Source organism: Armigeres subalbatus, unplaced genomic scaffold (genome assembly GCF_024139115.2).
Source record: "Armigeres subalbatus isolate Guangzhou_Male unplaced genomic scaffold, GZ_Asu_2 Contig31, whole genome shotgun sequence".
Lineage (NCBI taxonomy): Eukaryota > Metazoa > Arthropoda > Insecta > Diptera > Culicidae > Armigeres > Armigeres subalbatus.
In genome coordinates, this window is record NW_026943053.1 from 4,782 (window position 1) to 11,338 (window position 6,557).

The following is a 6,557-nucleotide window of genomic DNA, read 5'->3' on the forward strand; positions in this document are numbered from 1 at the left end:
CAAAAAGTACAGATTGGTACAGATTTTTAACACAGCATTAGAAAAGTAAATTTAATTCTGTTAATCATTCTCTGACGATAGGAATGATTGCGATTTTCATTTGATATTTTTTCAGATGAGAACAGTAGGCAAGTCACCGACTATAACTTCTCATCAAACTATAATAAACACAAAATTATCATTCGAATATAAACCTGATTAATACCAACTAAATGTCAACACTGTTAACAGTACCGTTAAATATTGTTTCGTGTTATGGCTCTGAGATAGGATTTCTTCCTATTAGTTCAAAACGTAATATCACAGAGAAACAGACGTCTCACTTAGAACAAAATGCAATCAGTATCATCGTCACGGAAACATTGCTGCCCAATGCTAAAATCACTGTGTTTGGCCAAACGGCAACCAGATGGCGGTAGTGCGCAAACGTCAACCACAAGCAAAATCGATGGAAGCGCCATCGGTGGCCGATTGACCACCTACAAAAAATTAAATCAACCGTTAAAAAGGTGAACGACGTAACATGTGTTGAGTGAGACGTTTGTTTCTTTGCACGCTTACTTCAGTTCACCCAAATATGGGTGAAGTATACCTAAAATCGTCGAAAAGTGCACATACGTATTTATGGGTGAATTGATCTTTACCTATTTATGAGTAAACCTAGATTACCCATATATAGGTAGTTAAATAGAGGTGATTTATTGGTAAACTTTACCCAAATATGGGTGATTTTATTTTGTTTGAAATTATTAATTATTAATTATTTTTTCTAATATTAATATCAAAAACAATAAAAATCTAAGAAATACATCATTTTATTATAACAAATAAATGAAATTTAAAACAGTATAAATATAACAGTATAACGAGGCATTTTATAATAGTACAATAATACTTGGTATTTACACTAAAATAAGGTCCAGCATCTAACAGCAGGTGCCGAGGATTACGCCGCAGTTGACATGCTTCCGGGTGTTAACGTTTGCTGCTGGAACATGGGTAGCATCTATTCACGGAGGTCGTTATAGTCCTGTTAAAAGTCAACATATTAAACATTGTGAAACTAGACTTGTGGATCCACTACTCAATAAAAATCCGGAACCTTCAAGTGACAGTGTTTTTTTTACGATTCATGCTTCTCTTCGGAGGTGGTGCGTGTCTCCCTTGGATTCTCCGAATTGGAAAATTATTTACTATTTCCGATGTGAAATTTCAAATGCAGATCGTTAAAAAGCTTCCGGTTTTCTATTGAGAATAATGTATTTAAACTTACCACAACAGAAGCTGGTGGGCACGGGCCTGCAACGGCTGATTCGATGGATAGGCTGACTTTTCATTTTACGGTTTCGCAGTTCCGTGAGCTGAAATCCCAGGGCTATAGATGGGCTGCTTGATGGTGGCATTGTCAATTCTCCCCTTTACTCAGGAGTAAACTGGCTACGGTATCAATTGAGAGATCCTTATTAAGTTGTACGCCACAGGTGCGGTAATTTGTTCACCGGTTGATTCTTTGTTTCCTCCTGGGAGATTTTTTCCTTTGGTCCGTGGCCCCTTAACTTGTTTCGACACCTATATAAAATGCAGAATTAGATGGATATAATAAATGAGGATACAGGCATACCTCGATAGTACGTACCTTCGGTAGTGCGTTCCCTCGATAGTACGTACCTGATTGTACGTACATTTTACCTCGATAGTACGTACACAAAAAATTTTTTTTTTCATTCAATTTTCTTTACGATTTTAGTAAAAATTTGAATATGCTTTGATCATAGCACATGCGGGGGTCCTTCATATGTTACGTAATAATTTCACAACTGATTTAAACACCATCGTGAGCTTATAAGGAATTTAGTAGCAAAACTTTGAAAAAGCAGCGTGTCATAAATGTTTACCAGTCTTACGTAACACATATTATACTATCATTTTAAACAATTGAAGGAACATCTGAAACAGCTGAGCGATGCGGAGCACGTCCAAGCCCTCATAAAGCAGAATGTCAGCAAGAAGAATTCTTTTGTCTTGGACGCGTTCGCACACGCACTCGTGTGAGTATGTCATCAGCATAAGAGTGTTAGCAGCAATAAATGAAATTTTATGGGTATAATTGTCTTAGAAAGCAGATTAGCTATCCACTGAATTGAACAATTATTAAGTTTATGAATTATTTTATATATCAAGGAAATTAGTTTCAGTTCTAGAACCCTTCCCCATGCATTAGTTCACCTGATAGACCAGAAAATATTTTCCCGAAGAGTAAATTAATTTCATCATGGGATTGGTGATTTATAAAATAGAATTTTCGGCAAGATATTTTACTGTTTAATTAAGTTTAGTTCCATTCTATCCACTTGTCGGTAACAATTTTTTTTTCTTGAGAAACAAATTAGCAGCGTTACTAAAATGAGAAAAAAATTTGGTGGAAAATTCCTCTGAGACGTCTTACTTAGAATTCCGATAAAGTTTATCATGGAACAGTAGTTTCTCCCTAGGGTTCTCCCTGGGATACCTTGGTAGTTTGGTCGAAAATTCCATACATGATTTAACTGGATATTCTACCTAGACCTGTGCGCCGATTGAAATTTTATCGACCGTGAGGCGTGATGGATCATTTTTAGCCAGTGCTAGTGGCGTGGTGGTGATTGGCGTGAGTCAGCGTGAATCAATTTCGTGTATTACAAGTATTCCGGAATTTATCTGGATGTTCCTCCAGGAATTCCTGCGGAAGTTTCTCCGGGAATTCCTACGGGAGTTTTTCCCGATATTTCTCTGAAAGTTCCTACAGGAATTCCTCCCGACATCCATCCGTTAATCCTTCCAAATATACCCTCCATTATTTTCGCGGTAATTTCTTCAGCAATTCATTTAGGAATTCTCTTAGAAATTCCATATCCCCTTTCCCAGAACTTCCACCAGAAAATCATTCAGAAATTCCCATGTAAACTCCTCCGGGTATTCTCTCTGGAGTTACTCCAGAGATTCCATCAAGATCTCTCCATCAATTACTTCGAGGTCTTTCCGGATTTTCTTCAGAAAATCACGTGGAAGCCCTTGATACCCACGCCCCAGGAATGCTTCCAGAAATGCCACATCTCCTGGAAAATTGTTCCCGTTTTTTTTTTCAGGAATTCTCTTGGAAAGTCCATGCAAAAATCGTCTGCAAATTCATCTGACTAGAAAAAATAAATTTCGCCAAAACCAGTGCTGGAAATACTCGCTTCACGAGTAAGAAAAGAGTGTAATTGGGCCTACCAGAAATGCCACACTCGCTCGAACCTACTGCCTGCATTGCTTGCTTTGTTCGCGAGTACGGGCAGAGCAAAGACAAAAAGCAGGGCAGTATTTTTTCGCGAGTAAAATCACGATCGCGAGTATTTGTGGTTACTTCAAACAAAATGGATAAATTTCACTTAATATAAACACAGTAATAATGAATAAATCTCGTTTAATCTTTTCAGTGATTTGGTAACATTTTTTCCATGAATTAATTTGAATATCGCAATCAACAGAACAACACGAAAGCTATTGATTGCTGTATTCAAATAATTCATGCAAAAATGTCACTTAGGTCCTTTTGAAAAGTTAAGCGAGAAATGTGTTCTTGCTCGAACATCCATGAGAATTATGTTCCGATGTAGGTTTATGACCTTTTTGTAAATTAACCCGAATGACCCGCTAAGCTCCACGGACATTTTTTCGCTTTCTGTTTTCTTTGCGAATAGTAGGTAGGCAAGAAAAGGCAAAACAAGTGTTCAATAGTATTTTACATGGCATGGGTTTTGTGAACAAGGTTCACAGATATCCACCACTGGTCAAAACTCTTTTGGAATTACCTACAAAAATTACCCTTGAAATTCCTCTGGAAATTATTTAAGGGATTCTCCCGGAAGATCCTGCAGCCATTCTCGAAATTTCTACGGTACTTCGCTTAAAATTTCTTTAAAAAATCATCCAAAATGCCCTTCAGTATTTTCCGAGATTTTTTTTCCAGGAATTTGCAGCAATATCTTAAAACAATAACCCCGAAAATTCTTCGAGAAACTCTCTCACTTTTTATTCCAGAAATTCCTCCATGTATTCTACCAAAAAAATCCGCCAATAATTTAACCGGAAATTACTTCAAGAACTTCTTCAGAAATCGATTTGAAAGTTCCCCCGAAAAGTTCTTCAAAAATTATCCGGGAATTCGTTTCGGAATTATAACAGAATTTTCTCAAATTATTCTGCAGAAAATTCCTTTAATATCTGCTCCGGGAAGTTCCTGTTTCAGAATGAATAGAAGTATCCGGAAAGATTCCCTGAAGAATTTCTTAAAGTAATTTTTGAAAAAAAAAATCACGATGTATTTCTTGGTTTGAGTTTGAGTTTCGAAAATTCTTGATGGATTCACCTATGGATTTCCTGGAGATATTCTCGAAAAAAAAACCTAGAAGAATATCGGAAACAAATCTAGGAGAAATTTGAAAATAAGAAGTTTTTGAATGAATTCCCTAAGGAATTTTCAGAGGAAAATATGTATGAATGTCAAAACAAATTTCAAATAAAGTTTTGAAATAATTTCAAACTAAAACACGAAAAAAATTCTAGTAGAATTTCAGATATTCCAAACACACATTTTCAGAAAAAAAGTATCTTTATGTTTGGCCGAGAATGTATTGAATGGTGGCCATGTTGCCAAAAATTATCCCACGTCGCACTTTTTGTTGTTATCTGCATACTTATCTTAGTGTTATGTACTTATGTATATAATTACGAATCATAATGAAGGTTCCTTCAAATCAACGCGATGCGTTTGTTGCTATAGCTGACAGTTTGTCGCTTTGGTAAGGAAGCGTCAATAGAGCCAATAAAATCGCAACGTCAGTGACAGCGCAGGACAACCTTAAACCTTTTCATTTACATAAAATCTATAGGTGGAATCCATAAAATACGTCACGTAAAAATGTTGTGATCAACTACTTTTTGTAGTAACATGCATAATTATGCATGATGTGTAACATATCTTTAAAAGGTCACGAATATCACGTAATTTATGGATGTTCCGAAGCATTAACATACAATATTTCATAAAAACAATAGCCTCACATTTACAAGGACGATAAGTTTGCGCAATGCTATATGTATTTCAAGAAAAATCTAAGTCATGCTGGTCCGTTGTGTACTATATCAAATATAAATTTGCTTAGAATACAGAGCCTTCTATCGAAATTTTGGCTTCCGATCAGTTTTATAAACATTACACCACTTCCAAATAAATAGAAAGGCAAAAAAAAATTTTTTGTTCGGTGTTTTTTGCTTTGATAGTATTGTATTGCTTCGATAGTACGCACACTAAAACTACGGAGGTGTACGTACTATCGAGGTATGCCTGTATCTATTAGTTAACAAATCTGCATTTACTTACCGTTTATTAGCTAATGAATCCACAGAAATTTATTTGTTGATTTTGCACTTGTACTGCCTGCCGAACAGCAAAAGATCATTTTCAGGAAAACAAGGACGCTCAAATATTTTCAACCAAATATGGGTAAATTCGTTTACTCATATATGGGTTGAGCCACTTTTATAATAAAATGAGTAAAATTTACTGATAAACTTAGTGCATTCCACCCATAATATAAGTAAAATTCGCATTACCTAAATATGGGTAAATGAAGTACCCATAAATAGGTGAATTGATCTAAGCTCGTGTGGTAATACTAACGATAAATGCTTGAATCTAATGTCGAATTCGTTTTTAAACCTGGGTCAGTGCCAACCCGAACCCTGAATAAAAACATTTTCAGTTCCATCTGTCGTTGGATATGTTGGTGCGTAGCATCGTGTTTGTTTTGATTCGAAACATATGATCCAGGACATCCAGTGCACTGGCAGTGCGTTGGCGTTGACTAATCAGGATCATGATAAACAAATATGATAGTGGAATTTACTTTTTGGTGGATATAAACAGGAACTGCCCTGGAATTCATCTCATGGCTCCGATATTCATCCTATTAAAAAACAAAGCAATGGAAAAGAATTTGATTGTTTATTATTTTTGGGATTTTTCTCAAAGCAGTGAGCACAAATGTTGACAAAACGAGGCGACGAAATTGGTGCTGCATTTCTTTTGTTTCGTTGAGATGAATATATGTTCAGTGAGATGGAGATCGAAACAGTTCCCCTATTTAATTATATTCAATAATCCCGTGCATATTTTTATACCAAGAATTCCGTATTTTCCGTATTTCCGTAAATTCGTCTATTTCTGCAAGTTTTTTTTTTTTTTGGAAAACACTCAGAAGCATGTAATATGTCCAGGATTCGCTAATTTTTTTCCCTTGCTATCTCTCCTGATAAAGGTAGCCTCACACCTCGGGAAAATTTTCCGCCGGATTTTGGGCCCCGTGCATTTTCAATTTTCAAGAATCTCCCGGAGGAATTGCTCAAGGTACTTCCGGGGAATTTATGTACGGAACTTCAGGATCAATTCCTGAAGGATACTTGAGTAAGTTCCTGTATTCTAGAAATATTTCCTGAAGGAATTATATTGTAGGAATTTCCAAGTTAGTTCCTGG

General features: G+C 36.0%; 1 long non-coding RNA gene across 1 annotated transcript; it reads right to left on the minus strand.

The window, feature by feature from the left end:
• Nucleotides 1-859: 859 nt before the first annotated feature.
• Nucleotides 860-5,495, minus strand: LOC134203987 (uncharacterized). Its single transcript, XR_009977744.1, has 3 exons — nt 5,405-5,495; nt 1,274-1,569; nt 860-1,030 (listed from the first exon to the last, which is right to left on the minus strand). It is a non-coding gene; the product is annotated as an uncharacterized LOC134203987 (long non-coding RNA).
• Nucleotides 5,496-6,557: the final 1,062 nt, after the last annotated feature.